The sequence below is a fragment of the Rhinolophus sinicus genome, linkage group LG17, assembly GCF_036562045.2.
Source record: "Rhinolophus sinicus isolate RSC01 linkage group LG17, ASM3656204v1, whole genome shotgun sequence".
In the NCBI taxonomy this organism is placed as follows: domain Eukaryota; kingdom Metazoa; phylum Chordata; class Mammalia; order Chiroptera; family Rhinolophidae; genus Rhinolophus; species Rhinolophus sinicus.
The window spans coordinates 19,142,766-19,161,798 of NC_133766.1; the positions used below are offsets into that span (position 1 = coordinate 19,142,766).

At 42.5% G+C, this 19,033-nt stretch overlaps 2 protein-coding genes and 1 pseudogene across 3 annotated transcripts in view; 2 read left to right on the forward strand and 1 right to left on the reverse strand.

Moving 5' to 3' along the window:
• Positions 1–10,419, reverse strand: part of HSD11B1 (hydroxysteroid 11-beta dehydrogenase 1) — a 41,914-nt gene extending 31,495 nt beyond the window's left edge. The window contains exon 1 of the mRNA XM_074321970.1: positions 10,306–10,419. The gene's annotated coding sequence lies outside the window, so the exon portion shown is untranslated. The remainder of the gene's footprint in view (positions 1–10,305) is intronic.
• LG17H1orf74 (linkage group 17 C1orf74 homolog) overlaps positions 1–11,744 on the forward strand; it is an 84,204-nt gene extending 72,460 nt beyond the window's left edge. The window contains exon 6 of one of the 2 annotated variants that reach the window (XR_012492814.1): positions 10,464–11,744. The gene's annotated coding sequence lies outside the window, so the exon portion shown is untranslated. Of the gene's footprint in view, positions 1–10,443 lie in introns of both variants that reach the window. The other variant, XR_012492815.1, reaches the window with a different exon arrangement.
• Positions 11,745–15,394: 3,650 nt separating this feature from the next.
• LOC141569315 (large ribosomal subunit protein eL27-like) lies at positions 15,395–18,901 on the forward strand (annotated as a pseudogene).
• The last annotated feature ends 132 nt before the right edge of the window (positions 18,902–19,033 follow it).

Sequence of the window (19,033 nt, forward strand, 5' to 3'; positions counted from 1 at the left end):
CAGAATCTGTTCCAGGTGTGGAGACAACTATTGTTTTATCTAATAGCATGGACTCCCGCCTCCCTGCCCCTCCTCCTTTTTTTCTCACTCCCCTGGGGAAGAAGTTCTCATTTATTAACCCTTCTGCATGACCCTACTCCTAATGGACAGACTTACTCATAGTTTCCAACTAATGGAACCTCAGATGTGGAAAAATGAACTAGAGATGGGATTCACCACCCTGTAGGTGCTGCCCTGTCCCCCCAGCCATCATCTGGTATGTAGTCTGTGGCCGGGGCCCTGGTGGGGCCGACCCTCTGGAGTCTTTGCCTGGGCCGAGGCTGCTGTGCCATCGTGATGTGCCTCTTGGGAAAGAACAAGTACCCTAGTGAGGCCCAGAGTGTGTCCTGCCCCTGCCCCTCAGTGGGGGTGTGGTGCAGGCAACTCTGAACACGTTATAGTTGCGGTTTTTCAGGTTCTTTGGCCTTGCTCCCATGGATTTGCATCCAAGCATGGAGGAGAGATAGTGCCCACACACAGGAACTGAAAAAATTACTGCCTGCAAACTTAGGTGAAACATGGATGGCCCAAGGGAGCAGAGGGAGAGTCCCACGCGGCTGAGAGGTCTGACGCCAGCAAAGCCAGCACATAGTTTTGGCCACCCAGTGTTGTTTCCTGGTTGTTCAGCCCAGCTTTCAGGAAGCACATCACGATGGCACAGCAGCCTCAGCTGGGTGGGTTTCTTGGGGGTGCCTGCCAGTGACTTCAGCATTAGGGGGAAGCCATGTCCCTTTGGGGAGTAGAGCTGCCAGATTTAGCAAGTTTAGCAGATAGAAATACAGGACACCCAGTTAAATTTGAATTGCAGGTAAATAATGAATACATTTTTAAGAAATAAAAATATATATATTCTCTACTATTGCATGGGATATACTTACACTAAAACATTACCTGAAATTCAGATTTAACTGGGAGTCTTATGTTTTATCTAGCAATCCTAGAAGTGGCACAGAGCTTTGGGGACACTGGAAAACTGCGTTAGGTGTGGACAAAACATCCTTGACCATGGCTACTGATAGCAAAGGTGAGACCACCTCATCTACCCTCCCCACAATGGAGCCCAGCAGCCTGGCCACAGACAGCTCTCAAAAGGGCTCTAAGTAGGAAAGGAGGAAAAGAGTGCCAGAGGCTAGAAGGTGGCTGAGTGGAGATTTCATCTACTAACACTTTTTTAGTAATTACTGTGGGTCAGGTATTATGAATAAAAATAAGAAAAAAATGCTTTCCAAGCCCTAGGAGAAGACAGATGTGGAAATAAATGAAATCTATAAAGTGTTAGCAGTGCTGCAGTAGAAATCTCTGGCGGGGCCGTAAAGAAGGAAAGAGCCCATCCCACATGGGAGTTGGGCAAGTAGGAAAGGCTTCAGAGGCGAGGCTAACCTTGATCCATATTGAACAAGAACAGGAATACACCAGGCAAATGAGAAAGGGTAGGATGAGCACTGAGCTGGATTCCAGGAGTGTGTGGGGAGAAGAGAGGGTTGGTTTCTAGAACATTCTATGCAGAGGAAGCCATGTGAGGAAACAGAGGGAGGTATGAAAGAGAATGGTGTGTTTAGGAAACTGCAAACAATTCCAGAGAGCAGGATCACTGAATTTTAAAGGGTGGGATTCCATGGTGAGAAGTAAACTTGGAGAAGTAAGCAGCAACCACATCCTTGAGGGCCTTGAATATCTACTGCCGGAATCTGTCGTTTTGGCCATCTACTTTCAGTCATGAAGCCTTTGCACCCTGTGGTCTCTTCATCCCCCTCCCAGAACTCAGCCCATTCACTGACCTTTTGCATTCCCTCCCTGCCTTATGCTGGAAATTCTGGGTCCTCTGCACACCTCAGTCTCATCAACCCAGCCTCACTCCCTTCATCAACACTTCACTCTCCCTCTGTCTTCTCTGGGTGATTTCCCTCACTCTTATGGCTCCAGTCACTACCTTTATATTGCTGAGTCTTAAAAATCTCTACCTCCTGTGTAGCACTTGCCTCATAAGCTTCAGGCAACATCACCACCTGTTTACTCAACCTCTCCTTTTTAATGCCTCCTAAACTCCTCAAACTCAACATGCCCAAACTGGCCAGGTTATTTTTTTCCAGTCTAGTTACATACCAGAAAAGTATCTCATGGTAAGTGTATCATTCAATGGTTTTTAGTAAATTTCCAGAGTTGGGAGACCATCACCACAATCCAATTTTAGAACATTTCTATCACTCCCTCTTACCCATTTACAATTACTCTCTGGTTCCATTTCAAGCTCCAGGCAACCAATAATCTACTTTCTGTCTTTCGTATTAGCAGAATGACATAACATATGATCCTTTGTGTCTGACTTCATTGACTTTAGCATGATGTCTTTGAGGTTCATCTGTATTGTAGCATGTATCAGTGCTTTGTTTCTTTTCATTGCCAAATCATATTCCAGTGTATGGCTCTACCACATCCTGTGTACCCGTTCACCAATTCACAGACATTTGGAGTGTCCCACTTTTTGGCTAGTGTGGCTAGCACAGCTATAAACATCGGTGTGGAAGTCTTCGTCTAGACATTGTTTCATTTCTCGTGGGTATATACCCGGGAGTGCATTGCTGGGTTGTGCGGTAAATTTATATTTAACTTTTTAAGAAACTGCTAAACTGTTTGCCAGGGGCGTTCTTATTTTTATTCACCGTCTCCTAGTGAGCTCTATTTCAATCAATGGCTTCACCATCCATCCAATTAATAGCCAGAATCTTGGCGGTCGTTTACTCCTCCCTCTCCACATCCCCACAAGTGCAGTCGGTTGTCCTTCCTAAGTCTCTCGAGAACCATCTCCCAATCTTCACCCTCTCTATGATGATCGCACCTCAGGCTACTGCTATTTTCTGCTTCAGTAACCTGCTCACTCTTCTCTCTCCCTATGTCACCTTCTGCAGTCCATTTATTTAAAAAAAGGTTGTGAAGCATTTGACATGCACAAAAAAATATGAAACCATTAGTAATTTATGAGGCATAATAACTAGGTGAAATCTTATGGGTTTACCGTTCACCTTAAGACCTGACCGTTGCCAACACTGTGGAAGCACCATGTGGGCTCCACTCCGTCTAATTCTTCTTTAGTGGATCTTTATTATTCTTAGGATAAAGTCCAAACTCACTATTTCAGCTTTACAAGTTCTTCATAAGTTTTGAAATCCTTTCCCAGGAACCTCACCACCCCTACCCCCACTCCTTCTTATCCTTCAGGTTCTACCCTTCAAAGTCACCTCACCTGGTCTGGCTGCCCCCAAACACTGGGCATTTGTCTTCCCATAGCGCCCATCAGTTGGTATTCATAGCTGCTCACTTGTCTGTTTCTCCCATTACACACGGCTCTGGGAGGGCAGAGGCCTGCTCTACCTTGTCAGTGTCTCTCCAGGGCTTAGCGTGGTGCTTAGTATACAGTAGGTGCTCAGAAAGCATTTTTTGAGTGTTTAATGGAAAGTGATTCTTATAGAATCAGATAAAGATGTCTGGTGTGGATCTGGAGCGCAGGGGAAAGGTCTAGGCTAGAGGTACAGATTCGGGGGAATTAAATCATTTCAGTTAAAGCTGGGGCCACAGGAGTAAGGTGAGGCTGCTAGGGAGAGGGTGGAGCGTATGGGGGACAATACCTCTCTGACGTTTCTGGGTCAGGCGGAAGAGGAGAGCTGGTGAAGGAGAACGAACGGGAAGCAGAGAGCGGGGAGGACCTCAGAGACAGGGAACCTCAGGAGCGAGGGTGGAGGGTGTGTGTGTCTCAATGAGATGGCAGAGGTCACAGCTTTGAAGCTCCTGAGAGGCCCAGGAGGATGAGAAGTGACAAGAATTACTGGAGAGACCTATGCCAGAAAGTTCTGAAGACGCTCACGCTGGATGCTGTGGCTTGAAGAGTGAGGGGACACGAGGAAATAATGTTCAGTGTGGGCTTGGGGGAATGTTTCTGAGGAGCTTGAAAAGCATGGAAATCTGAAGGAGGGTTTTGAGTTTTACAATAGCAAGGAGTTAAGTTTTCATTCAAATGTTTTTGAGCATTTTCTCTGTGCCAGACACCGAACCAGGCTGAGCATGTTTTCAGCTTGTGGGAAAAATCCACTAGAGTCCACAGACAGAATCTGGAGGGGCATGATTTATGGGGTCTGATGATGTGGCACTTGGCTCCAGAAGAGGATGGAGGAAGTGAAGTGAGGGTGGATATTGAACCCATGTCTTCTGCTTCCAAATTCAGTGAGCTTTTTAACGTAACGTGTATCATTTTTTAATTTTTGAGAAGTAGATGGATGTGGCTACCTTATCCACTCATCTCTCCTGGGAGAAGCGGACGAAGAAGAAGATGGGGAATAAAACTCCTTAAGGTCTGCTTTTCCTCAGGCTTGACTGCAATCTGTACCTTTCATTCTCATTTCTGCCTCGTCCCGTTCCCTCCGGATCTTTATATACCGGTATTCACACCTATAAGGCAAATAAGTCATTCCCAGGTTGGCTGAATTTTCCGTTTTCTGTCTGCTGGGAGGGGTCATGAAGTTTGAGGGCTTGGAAACAGCCGATGAAAAGGACCTAATAGGAACGGAAGGAGAATTTCTAGGTTTAGGATACTGAGTTTTAACAGGCTTCTGCCAGCAGAGGGAGCCCCAGGGTCGGGAGAGAAAGTTCAGACTGCTGGGATTAAAAATCGCCAGGATGGGGACGTTTTTTCTGGCCATGTTTTCAGCCGTCCAGAGGGATTTATGGGTTAAATTCAGATAAAAGAGGATGAAAGAGGGAGGAAGGGAGGAAGATAGACTCACAACACACTGACATATGCACAGAAACAGTTCACTCCACACAAATCACCTATAATCCCCTCCCCACCCATCTTTACCAGCACAATTTCTGCTCTAGTTCAGTGGTTCCTAAACCTTGCTGTGCCCCTGAATCATGGGGGCGGTGGGGTGGGAGGTGGCAGATTCCCAGGCCCCACCAAGCCCTGTTAAATCAGAACCATCAAGGGAGGGACCCAGGAATCTGAATTTTTACAGAGCTCCCCAGGCGATTCTGAAGTAAACTGTGGACACACAGACTGGAGAACTGCTCTAGGTAACTAGGTAAATACTTTAACTACAGCTTGTTTGAGATTTAATTGAATGGCTCTGGGCATCAACATGTCGACTGGTAGAATGTAATCCATGGGAGACCACTGTTAAGATCGAACCATTATCTCTCTTTTTTTAAAAAAAGTAATTTTAATATTTATCAATGTAATACATGAGGAGGGTTGAGAAAGTGACATGGTTCCAAAGGCTTTTCATGAATAACAGCGGCCCTTGCTCCTTCCTCCTCCATACTCTAGTCTCATTCAGAGGTGTCGCCTTTTGAAAATCTTATTTTTTTTCCTCTGTGAGTCAACCCCATATTTTTAAACAATATGCTTTTATTGCTATTTGTTGATTTTGCTTTTAGAAATTATTTGTTGGGGAGGGCGGAGGGCTTAGTTAGAGCGCGAGCTCTGAGCAACAGGGTTGCTGGTTCGATTCTCACATGGGCCAGTGAGCTGCGCCCTCCACAACTAGATTAAAGGAGAGCGACTTGGAGCTGATGGGCCCTGGAGAAACACACTGTCCCCCAATATTCCCAATAAAATTTATTTTTAAAAAATTATTTATTGATTTCCTAATAAGAAGTATTAGGATTTTGCTTTTTTTTTTTTTTTTTTTTTTTTGCAATACAGACCAACACTCATTTCCTGTCTCCTAGAGTCCTAATACTATTATTTCACAATTTTTAATTAAATCAGTCGTCAGTGTTCATATTATTATGACTAATTGTTTACAGCTCGTCAATGTCATGTATTATGATTGCATTTCTTTTCTTCTGTTCCTACCCTCCCTCCGAACCCCTGAGTTTACAATCACATTTTTGTTTTATGGATTACTTAGTTGTCCATGTTCTACAAATCCTCTGACAAGAGCTAGAAAACTCAAGTTAGTTGGTCAAATTAATTGGGTAAGTCCATCTGTTTTTTTCCTTGGAGATCCCCCTCTTGGCGCCCCCAGGCCTCCTGTTGCAATCTGGATTAGGACTTGATAGCTGGTAGCTCGGCTGTCCCTTTGCCATCCACATGGGAACTCCAACTTCTCTCTTTCTTGGTTGACTTCTCACGAATGGTAAGGAAATTTTTTGAGACCTTGGGTTCAGGACTGCTATTTTACATTTAACATCTTTACGTGGGCATTAATCCATCAGACCATGGCCACATAAATCCCAGGGTAGCAGCTCTGCCTGCTTGCCCTTATTATACCGTCTATTGAGTCCTGGTTTGTCTAGGTAAGGTTTTCTAGATCGGAGATTTTTTTCTCATGGAATTGGAAAACATTGCCATGTTGCCTTTTGGTTTCCAGCATCTACTGTTGATCCTGAGAAGTCCAGTTGCTGCCTGGATTCCTGGTCTTTGGTTTGGGAACTGGTTTGCTTCTTTCTAGAGCTTTTGGGATCCTTTTATTCCTGGGGTTCTAACATTTACAGCCTTATGTACTTTGGGGAGAGGTTTTTTTCTTTCTTTCTTTTATTGTGTGGAGCACCTACTGGGTCCTTTCGATATAAAAATGCAAATCTTTCATTATGGGAAATTTTGGAGAAATTATGTTTTTGGTTAATGTAGTCCCCTCCATTTTCTCTGTGCTTTCTTTTTGGTATTCTTATTAGAAGATATCAGAGTTCCTGGATGGACCCTGTAAGTTTCTTACTGTTTTTGTCCTATGTTTTCTTTCTTTCCCTTTTTGTCCTGCTTTCTGGAACATTTTGTCAATTATATCTTCCAGTGCTTCATTTTAACTTTTAAATTTCTCGTTGTATTCTTATTTTGAAAAGCTCTTTCTTGTTCTTTACTACTGTTTTAACACATTGGTTTCCTGGTCTTCATTCATGGATGAAGAGTCTTCCCTTATCTCTGGGGGAACGTCGATGTCATCATGGCTGTTGTGATTAATGATTTCTTCTGTTGTCTCAATTACTTATTTTGGAGTCTCCATCTTAAATGTCAGAGGCTTTCATTCCATGATTGGTGATCCTTGGGGTCCATTCCTTGGCTGTTGGAAGCTTTGTGTGTGAGGGCAGGGCTTGTTAATTGTTGAACTCTACTGTAGGACAATCCAGAGGACACTGGACACTTTCCTTGGGGGGCCCCAAATACCAGTGACTTAGGTTTGTTTTTTCCTTTGGTTGGATACTTTCTACACAGGAATCCTTAACTTTTCTGCCTAGTGTGGGCTGGAGTAGGGTGAATGGAGAGGGATACAAGCCAGGCTGTTGGTGTTCTGGGAGCTTAGCCAGGGTAAAGGGCTGGGGAATCTCAGCTTTCAGGATGGAGTCACTCTCTAATCCTTCTGTTTCTAGCTCCATGCCTAACCACACCCTCCGCTGTGCCTGATGTCCTTAAATCTGCTACCTCTTTGGCCAGTTTCTCCAGATAATAAACTTCCCTTCTTCAGTTGGAGGGCAAGAGAGGGGATCTGGAATGTCTCCTGTTTTTGCCCCCGTCTCTCCCTGTATGTTCTGAGATTCCTGATGCTCTGATCCCTGAGACTCTCCTGGGCTCTGTGGCTTCTTGTTGGCTTCCTGTTATGGACACTTGGGCTTCAGCAGTGTCCAGTTTGCTAAGTCACTTATCACTTGTCCATTTGCTTTCCATCTTCCGAAAGGGTATTGACACCTCTCATCTGCTATTGTCTCAATTCCAGTTCTCTTTGTATTTGTGGCTTAAAGCCTGTAAATTCTCCTACTGTGATTAGTGCATTTTTTAAGGAAATAGAAATTAGTACGTTTGTTCAAATGCCACGTTTAACCCTTTGATAGCTCTTTCGAGTAGACTGTCAGGCTTGAAACGAGGGAAAGCTTATAATAGTGACATCTTCTATTTCTCAAGTTACCCAGAAGTCAAGAGTGTGGAAATGAAACTTTTTATTAAATCATTTTAATGGTAGAAAACGAAAGAAAATATTTCATTTGTTATTCATCCATTTATTCCAAACGTTTATTGAGCATGAACTAACAAATGACCCAACTGTGCTAGGTGCCAGAATATAAAAGCTGAGCAATATTTGGTGTCTTCCTTCTTCAAGGAGATTGTAATTAAGTAAAAGGAAAGTAGGTAGGCAAGTAAATGAAAAGTCACCATAGCATAATAGTATACTATAACCAGTGTGTGTATAAGATGCTACAGGAGTACAGAACAGGCCACCCAAATCAGCCCAGTGTGTCAGTGGGGGAAGACTTCTGAGAAGAGGTGGTCCGGGAGTTAAGTTTTGAAGGATAAGTACAAGTTATGGAGATGAAGTTGGGGGAAAAGCATTCTAAGTAGAGGGAACTGCACACATTCAGGCAAGGGGTCTAGAAATAGCATGACATGTCAGAAGAACCTCAAGGAGGTTGAAATGGCTGGAACAAGGGTCCATGTTGGGGAGTGGCCTGAGTAAGAGTTTAATGGTCATTAAACTATAAATATCCATGTCAGTCCAGAGCATAATCCTGAGCCTGCTAATGAGAGATGCAGAAATAATACTATGCTATTCCCTCTGAATTTGAGCAAATTCAAACAATGGTATTTGTAAAATGGGGATGCTATGGGATTATATAAAGGATATAAAATGCTGGATTAATGGTAGGAATGTAAAATATTCGAATTCTCTCATGACAAACCTACCTTAAATCCTTCTTTTATAATCTCTAGTCCCCTGACAGTCATAAAAAGATTCTGGAAAAACTTAACTATTAGGCAAATCTTTTCCTTCTTTCCATCTCTGCCAGGCAAGGATTAGTTGAGCATCTTTTAATGGAATATTTTATTTAATCACCAGATGCAGTGTTTATGAGTCCTGGGGCGTCTGGGGCACCTTCCTGTAAAGTTTGGGTTGTTACTTGAAAGGCTCCTGGGTGGGACCAAGAGAATTGAGTTCCATTCTCCCCTCCACTACTGACATATATGTGACCTCAGGCAAGGCCCTTCCCCTGTCTTGGCTTTAATTCCCTCACCTGGCAAACAAGAGGAATTAAATTAGATTAACTTTAATATTTGTACCAGCTCAGAAATTGGATGCAGGGAGCTTTTAGCTGTACTGAAATTAGTATAAAGAGCAAGCTTGGATTTTTGGATTTTATTTTCACATCATGCTAACAGGGGAAAAGCAATTCCTTTCAAATCTTGGCAAGCCAGCGGAGTGAGATTCTTCCATCTCTCAGTACCTCTCCCACCCTCCTTTCAGCTTCTGACTTTGATTTACTCACACAAACCCCAAAGAGAAATACTGGCACCAAAAAAACCCCACAAAAAACCCCAAATAAACAACACACTTCAAACGTGTCCCTCTGGATTGTTTAGCTCTGTTGGAAAAGTTGGGGGAGCAGGACTCTTAAAAGCCAACTGCTGTGAAAACATCACCATCGTCTATAGACGCTTTCCAAAGCATGACTCTAGCTATTTTAATCCCTCCAAGTGACTGGATCAGTAAACCACAAACTTTTGGATGATACTGTCTATTGATGGCAAGTGAGGGTTTGGGTAAATGGTGGGGGTGGGGAATGGCATTTCCTGTTCCTGTCAGGGTTTCTCTAACTGACCTGAAAGAAGTGCCTTTGAAGGCTCTCTGAACAGGCCCTTTTAAAGCTCAGAGGGTCAGTATCCTGAGCAGCCAGGCTGGACTGGGATTAAAGGTGAACAGCACATGAAGAATTTTGATTGACAACTTCAGGCCTCCCTTGGTCCATTGAACAAGATTTCTTGAAATAAAATGAGCCTTTCTCAAAGCTCCAGACTTCAATATTAATAATATTAAACTAGCTGATGATTGGATGCAAAATGCAGATATCAGCACTCTTAGCAATTCCTAAGATACAGCCTGGTGTTTGTGCTCTGTCATCCGTTTAAAGCCAATTTTTAAAAATGCTTACAAACTGCAATCTTTGTATGATATCAACAGAACATGCAGACATTTTTAAGACTATTTTTGCAACTTTTTGTTCAACTTAACTTTCTGTCCCAAAATGATCAGAATGCTCTCATTGCCAGTAACAGACATTTGGTTCCATCTGCGTCTTATCATATCTTCCCTCCTACATATTTTGTAACTCATTGGGCATTTCTTTTTTTGACCAGCATTTGACATTGAATCTCCCTTCAGTCCCGCTCTCTCGTTTATTCTAGTAGATGCATTATTTCAACAGCGGTTTTTTGAGGACCTACTGTGAACTAGGATCTGACACAAATGGCGATGCTATTATATATAATGTGATTTTAAAAAGTCTTACCTTGAGATTTCAACCAAATTTGACTTCTTTTTATTGATTGCCTTTTTCCTTTTGCTTCTTGTCTCCCTCTCCCTCCTCCTCTGCTTTCCCTTCTGTTTCATTTCTCTCTTCCTCTGCGGTTTCCCACTCTTTGGGGAGGGGCGGGATTTCCTGCTCAGAAGTTGGTTGGTTTCTGGGAGGAGTCAGAAGACCTGATTCGAGACTGGAAGCAGCTGGTCTGCCACCTGATACAAGGAGGTGAAACCCACCCCAAGGAAGAAGGCCCTACGCTAGGACCAAGCTTGCAGCCGGGAGGCACCGGGAGAGGAGCCCCAAAAGGCAGCCAGAGTGGCCCAATCCTGGGTGGCAGCCATCAGCGTTCCCCAAAGGACAGAGAACCTCCTGAGGCAGTCCAGGACCTGGATGATTGGAAGTGGCGCTGGTTGCCCTGGAGACTGATTTAATACTATTGTTAGCTCTAAATATGCCACAGTCACACCAGGCAGAACCCCTGTCCCACCCTTAGCTCTCAGATTCCTGGCTTTGCCTCAAAGGAAAGTACTGAAATGAGAACTGGGTTTGGGCAGATTTCATTCTGCACGAGAAGAGACTCTAGTGATCCAATGTACCTGTGAGGCCTGTGTGTCTACATGTTTCTCAATTATAAGCTGTTTAGGGAATTACCTATATAACTTATAAACCATTATGTGACCACATGAGCAGGAGTGTGGAGTGGAAGAGGGGAGACAGGAGCCTGCGATGGGATCCAGATGGGGTAGGGGCTCCAGGTGTAAGGACAATAACTCTAGCCTGATTCACACCAATTAATGATGGAGGTCACTTTCTTCATCCATTTATGTATTCACTTTTTTAAAAAAATTTATTGGGGTATATTGGGGAACAATGTGTTTCTCCAGGGCCCATCAGCTCCAAGTCGTTGTCCTTCAATCTAGTTGTGGAGGGCACAGCTCAGCTCCAAGTCCAGTCGTCGTTTTCAATCTTTAGTTGAAGGGGGTGCAGCCCACCATCCCATGTGGGAATTGAACCATCAACCCTGTTGTTCAGAGCTCTCGTTCTAACCAACTGAGCCATCCGGCTGCCCCTGTATTCACTTTTCAACAATGTTTACTGAGAGTGATGAGTCAAACTAGACAGCTGCCCTGATGGAGAGTATAATTGCTATGGCCACATACTGGTCTCTCTGAGATTTGGGGACATCAATTTAGGAAGGACTGGAATTGTTGGGTGCTAATGTTTCCTTTGGAGCAGCATCATTGGACAGATTTTCGATAGTCATCTTTCTGTTTGTTAGCCGTAAAGGACATTGGTTCTTACAATGATTCTTCTACTTGTAATAGCTACAAGTATCCTTATCTATGGGCTCCCAGTTCTTAGAGGATAGAAGACCTTTTAGTCTTGTTTTTCTTTCAGGAGCCAGGTTTTTGTTCTTGTTTGTTTGTTTGTTTGTTTGTTTGTTTGTTTGTTTGTTTTAATCTAGAGACCCATAATTTGTATTGATTTCTAGCTTATTTACTTTCTGAGGCTCTCTGAAAATGTCTACCCACATAGTGAATATTTTCTAAACTGCTAGGTTTGGATTTCAATTAATTTTTTTCTCATTAAATCTCCTAATTCATATTTGAGCCCATTAGAAGAAAAACTATTGGGTCTATGCTAGAATACTCCTTGAAAGTTCCCTGAAGTCTGTTTTCATTTTTATTTAGTTTATAATTTTGAATCTTTGTCCAGTGTATCTTTAAAAGAAAGTCTTCTGGAATTGTCTTTTGTACTGTATTTTTTATTTTTTTCTTTCTATCTAAGGAATGTTTTTCTTCATTTTACACAGATGAGTTATTTAAAAATTTCCTTTCTTACCCTGCTGCTTTTAAATATTTTTCTCCAGCTGAAACACTAACACCTTAACTAGTTGGTCCAGATCTGTAGTTCAGGACATTAAGTACCTAATAAAATCTTGAATTGTGTAACGGATTTCTGCCTCGCTTCCTGAGGTTTAGGAAAATCCTTAATTATGACTCTTAATATGGCTCTAGACCAGGGTTTAAACTTAACTTCTTTTTTTAAAAAGTTTCAATTTATTTAAACTAAGACGAAACAAAAAACAGTTTGGTATACCCAACTTCTTTAGGGCTGCCTTGTGATTTAGCAATTTTGCAGTGTAACTTCTTTTTTCCCCCAGAGAAAACACTGAAAAAATGGTGGCTTATATAGAAGGTCAGGTAAAGATGAGTGGAAAGAGAGAAATGAAATGAGGATGGGTTTCAGAAGGTGTCAGAGTCTTTGAAAGAGACCATGCTGGAGTTAGAATTTTGTTTGTTTAACCTCAGTGTACTAATTAAAGAAGCCAACTATTGACTCTAGATTTCTGGGGTTCCTCTTAAATGAATTAATTTATTGATTTTGACATGTCAGAAGTTCTCCATGATGGTATTGTTATTCTAACTCAAAGTTTTTGCTCTTTATCAAAGTAAGCGCAAGAGTTAGGATTACAGTACAGCTCTATATGGAAAGCAGGAGTTCTTCCAAGAGGAAGTTGTGGTTTTGACATACAAGAACCCAAGAGAGACAAAAGAGGCTATTTAGGAAGTATGTGTGCCTGCAGATGGTATCTTGGGGTTCCCTTTCTAAGCAAAGGTTAGAAAAGGGCCATGCACTCAATGACCTGACAATCTTTGACCCCAGACTACAGACTAAAAGTGACCTTTCACACATTGACAAGACAGAGAGTGCCCTCGTGTAGGGAACCTAAAGCTAAGTTTGACCAATTACTTTTCTTGAATTGGTTACCAGTTGAATGGACCTTCAACTGTTATCCCTTAGGACCAGCTTGGATTAGATTGGCGACCTATTGGGCCATTCCATATGAAACACTCCATTATTTATATCTCAGAAATAAGGTGTTCCAGAACAAAGAAAGAACACATAAAATAAGACTTTATAATATAGACAAACAAAAGCAAAAGCAAAGTGAGCACCAGAGGACTGAACAGTTTAATGGCAAAAATAGTTATCTAATGGTACACCTCTAAAACAAAAAGGTTTGCTGAATTTATACGGACCTATGTCTAATTATGCAAAGGTCTAATAACCTTATGTAAAGGTCTAGGTATAATTATTTACCAGAATGTACATCTGTACACTAAAATTTCTAATTACTTTATACAAAGATTGAGGTCTAATTGTTTTATACAAAGACCTGCTTGGTTATAAATCATGGAAGTGATAAGAACTCAGTGAAACTAATTGAATTCAGACTACTATTGACCCTGATTTATCTGGCAACAGATTGAAGGACAAATAGAGTTTGGGCCCAAGGAGCCAAGTACATACGCTTGTTGGTTTTGGGGAAGCATGAAGTTCAGGAAATGGTGTACTTTCCCAGACGTAAGTAGGCTGATGTCATCTATAGAAGCATATTTATTTGTTGATTGGCTGGCACTCTGAAATGTATTTATAGGGTGAATCAGATCCTGGTTAGCTGACCCTCAGAAGTGAGGGGCTATCGCTGATTGGTTTGGCACATAAAAATGCGTGAACTGAGGCGAGTTGTCATTGATTGAGCCAATTGGTTTATACCTGGTTCTGGGTACCATGATTATAGAACAATCAAACTTTTCCCAAGAACTTTTTAATATTCCCACAGTTGGTATCTACTATTTGTTTTTACCAGAACACAGTGCAAATTGGTAACTGATATAACACATAATAATATATTTATTCATATTCATGGATCAGACTTTTGTGGTGTTTTGTACAGAGCGAAGTAGACTAATAAGTGTTTCATTCTGACCAAGTTTGAGAACCATTAGGTTCACCCACTAGGTTAGGGTATTTTCTAAGAGGCAAGAGTATTAGTTAGATAAACTTAGGCAGGAAATGGTTTATTTTTGGAATTAAATTTATTACTTTTAATAGTCATCCATTAAGAAGGAAAATATTTGTCAACATGCTGAGATAAAGAACAAAGGCATTAGAAATATAGAGAAGAGAGGGTGGGTTCTAGAGAAATAGGCTGGAGTGGGAAATATATTCCCTATTTGGTGGTTGTACTAAACAGAATCTTAGCATCTTATAATTGGATGGGACCACAGGGGTCATAAGACTAACATGCTTCCAAGTTCAGAAATTTCCTCCATTTTATACCATCCCTGGCAGATGAGATCCAACCTCTGCCAGGGCGCTCTTAGTAATGGGGTGCTTACTATACATCACAAAGTAACTCATTATGTTTTGAAATACTCTCATTTCTTAACGACCTAAGATCTGCTTCCTTGTATTCCTACTAGCTAGTCTTAGTTCTGCACTTTCAAACCACATAAAATAAGTCTATTTTATTGTACTTTATTGGACCTCTATGGCAGCCCCTCATATCTTCGAAGGCAATTGTTATGTGACACTGCTGTATCTTATCTTCTCTTGTGACCCATTTTATTGTTCTGCGTGTGACAGGGTTTCTGTACTTTTATCTGCCCAAGTCACTCTACTCTAAACAGGTTTGTCTTAAATTATAACAACAACAACAGTTATCATTGGCTGGCAGCTTACTACAATTGACCCTTGAACAACACAGGTATGAACTGCACAGGTCTAGTGATGTGAGAATTTTTTCAGGAAGTAACTTGTACTGTTTTTGATCTGTGGTTGGAAGTCCGTGGATTTGGAGGCCATATTGTATGCATTGATCTACGCTATTTTATGTAGAAGACGTGAACATCCACAGATTTTGGTATCCGCCAAGTGGGGAGACTCCTGGAACCAATCCCCCGTGAATACCGAGGGTAGTTAAGTTTTTGGGGGAGTCAAAAGTTATACATGGGGATGCAGTGCAAACTGTAGGGAGTGCAGTGCCCCTAACATTGTTCAAGGGTCAACTGTATATGCCAGTTCTCTCTAAGCCCTTACCTCATTTAATTTGCAAAATTACCTCATGAGGAAGGTACTATTTTATAGATGAGGAAAGAATTTAAGTAACTTGAGGCAGACAGGTTATAAGTAACTTGTCCAAGGTCTTAAAGCTCACAAATAGGGGAGTCAGAATGCAAACCCAGAGAGAAGAGCGGTTCTTGCCTTTCTGCTGTAGGTTCCAGTGGGCAAGTTTATGAAACCTGGAAAAGTGGCACTGGTCCTGGCCGGATGCTACTCTGAACACAAAGCAGTCATCGTGAAGAACATTGATGATGGCACCTCACACCGCCCTTACAGCCATGCTCTGGTGGATGGAATTGACTGCTACCCCTGAAAAGTGTCAGCGGCCATGGGCAAGAAGATAATTGCTAAGAGGTCAAAGATCAAATCCTTTGTGAAAGCTTATAACTGCAATCACCTCATGCCCACAAAGTACTCTGTGGATATCCCCTTGGACAAAACTGTTGTCAACGAAGACGTCTTCAGAGACCTTGCTCTGAAACACAAGGCCCGACAGGAGGTCAAGGTCAAGTTCGAAGAGAGGTACAAGACCGGCAAGAACAAATGTTTCTTCCAGAAGCTGCAGTTTCAGATCTTTTTTGCTTCAGTCATTAAAACTCAAAAAGAAAAAGGAAAAAAAAGAATAATGCAAACCCAAGCAACCCATGCAGTTGGATTTAACGTCTTTTGTTTCCCACCTGCCAGATTGCAAAGTAAAACAAAACCTCCTCCTCTTCCCTTTTACTGGACATTCTACTTCTACCAATAAGGTGTTATTTTGTTTTCGCAGGCCTGTCACAAGCCCTTGTTGGCTTATCTTGAGCTTATAATCAGTGAAAACACCTAAGTCTTTTTCATACGATCTGTTGCTAGAAAGCTTTCATAATTCTGTAGTCAAACAACTGATTTTTTGGACCTAAATTCTGTGCTGTGTCTTCTTCCCTATTTAATTTCTTTCAATCAGTTAGCTTCAGTGCCTGGTTCCAGCCTGCTGAGTCATTTTGAATTCTGACTACTAATCTCAGCTCTCTACTAATCTCAACAGAATTGATAAGTATACCTTCTGTCACTTCTCCTACTTGGTTGCTGATAAAATTGCCAACCAGGATAGAGACAAGGACCGTTTTTGTCCCAGTGTTGGGAAAATGACTTATCATGTTTGATCACAACCACACATAGTCTTGTGAGATCACCTCAAAATCGTGATCCTGAAACTATTAAACAAATTCTTTCTCCTTCCCTTTAACCCAGGGTTTCTCAACCTTGGCCCTACTGACATTTTGGACTGGAGAATCCTTTGTTGTGGGCAGCTGTCCTGTGCATTATAAGATGTTTAACAGCATCCCTGGATTCTACCCACTAGCTGTTAGCAGTAATGCCTTTCCTTCCCTACCAGACAACCAGAAATGTCTCCAGACATTTTCAAATGTCTCCTGGGGTGACAAAATTGTCCCCCCTCCCACTGAGAACCTTATTCTAGGTTCAATAGATTGAGAACATTTATGAAGAACCTACTATTTGCCAAGGATTTGATAATTTCTGTGAACACGAAAGAGGAAGATATAATCCTTGACTTCAAGACGATTATACTATGAGAGATATGACCAGATCCAGATCCATAAAACAACTGGAAAACAAGCTCCATTACTGAGTCATCCAGTGTGAGACCCGGATTGTATGGCCTGTAAGAATTCAGAGAAATGAGCAGATCAGTGAGGACAGAGATTTAAACAGCTGACTCGATTGGGTTGGGTAGTTTGAATATGTATAGGCACGAATAACCTTTTAAACTAAAAGTGTATAGGCATTACTTGTATATTCAGGCAAATATGTAAAAAATATATTTTCTTATATGTAGGCAAACCAAAAAAATATAGGCATTACTTCTAAACCAAAAATTGGAGTACATGATTTAATATGGAGTTGGGCAATGGGCGGGATATTTGAAACTATACCTGCGTTGGAGAATTTGACGTATGTGGTTTCAGAAGATGTGGATTGTGGGTGGGAGGACATCCAGGTGGGAAGAGTAATGTGAACAAAGACAGAGAAGACCAAAAGGAATGTCCCAGGATTCGCCCTGGGCCGCCTGAGAAGTCAGGTGAAAGGGCTGGGATGGAAGCAGATCATGGACCCACTGAGGCCGGCGAGTTTAGTCTGTGATGCTTCTTGAGTGGAGGAGCAGCAGGATGAAAGGTATTGAAGGAAGAATAGTCAGCAGTGGATTGGTTTGGGGCGAATGTGCTAGAGGGTGGTTTGAGCTGTTGAGAGCTGGGCAAATGGGTGGAATAATGAACATAACAGGAGAGGCATTAGGAAGACCAACTTAGAAGAGCAAGATAGGGTGAATCCCTAAAATAAGCCAAGGCTATCTATGTCTTCATGTAGGGTTGAGTTTCCCATTTGGAAACGGAGAACAGTGGTACCACTGATATTCTTCCGTTAAGTATGTCTATTTCTCCTGGTTAATCTCACCGCATTCTTTAGTTGTTGTTGTTGCCCCCGCCCCCCAGTTTTTAAGCCATTGTTTCTCAGTTTAGTTGTAGGGCACAGCTCCCTGGCCCAAGCTGGTATTATGAGCCTTGCTCTCCACCCGCTGAGGCAGTTGGTCACCAGTCGGCCGCTCACAGTGGCTCAAGTTGGGTGGTCGGCTGCTCACGATGGCTGCCGGCCAGCACGGTCAGCTACCCACAGTAGCACAGGCAGCACAGCAGCTCACACAGAGCTCTGGCTGTTCACAGCAGCTCAGCTCCAGGGAGAGCTGTTGTTCATAGTCTTAGCTGTAGAGGGCGCAGCTCACTGGCCCATGTGGGAATCGAACCGGCGGCCTTCGGTGTTGGCCTGAGCCACTGGGCCATGCAATCTCATTGCATTCTGATTGTTCTTTAGCTTGGAATGATAAGGATAGATTTCAGAGAGAGATGACATTTGATTAGGGCCAGGAAAACTGGGTAGGATTTGTACTGGCAGAAATAAAATGGAGGGGTGTGTGTGTGGAGAAGGTGGTGGTAGGGAGAGAGTCTGATCAGAGGTAATGACAGAAGTCATTGGTATGTTTTGCAAAAATGTGTAGCCATTGATGACAAGACTGAAATATCTGTACCTGGTTAGGGCAGGAGACATTAAAATCAAGAGGAGAGTGCCATCAGGCCCATGCCCCTAGCTACCTCATTAAGAGCCATTGTTTAAAATTTCCTTTGCTGAGCCTTATAGGGCCTCTGAATTAGTTATTACTGCAGAGCAAAGGCTGTCCCTGGAGGAAGGGGACTCAGGTCTGTGACAACCAGTCTTTTCTCTTAACCTAGAGCTTCTCTTACTGTGATTTGACTTCATGAAGAAGAAGGCTGGGTAGAACTAGACATCCAATTAGGTGTTGGGAGCTTGCCTTCCCTCTTTTCCTACCAGCTCGTTGGTGTTCTCCCTCCCCTCCCCCTCTTTCTCTTGGTAAAATACAGTTAGGAAGAAAGAGGTACCAGCCATCCGAGCCTCTGATGCACAAGTGTGAAATGGTAAGTGGATTTTCTGCCCTAGAATTGACCAGCATCTCCCATTCACGAGTTCTAGCTCAGAAGCTTATCTATCTTCTGATCTTAATCAAAATGCTAAGTCTGGTGGGACTTATAAAAGTTTTCTTCCCACCACTAACACGAAGCAAAACCAAATCCTCAAAGTACTTATGAGTATGTACTATGAATATCAGAGTCCCTAGCAGTGAAGCAAGTGCACCTTCAGGAAGCTGCTCTCTCCAGTGGTCAGATAAGACCCCCTTCCCCAGCATGCCCACGCTCCCTGCTGCCCACCCCCCCAGGGAACCATGCCCTTCAGG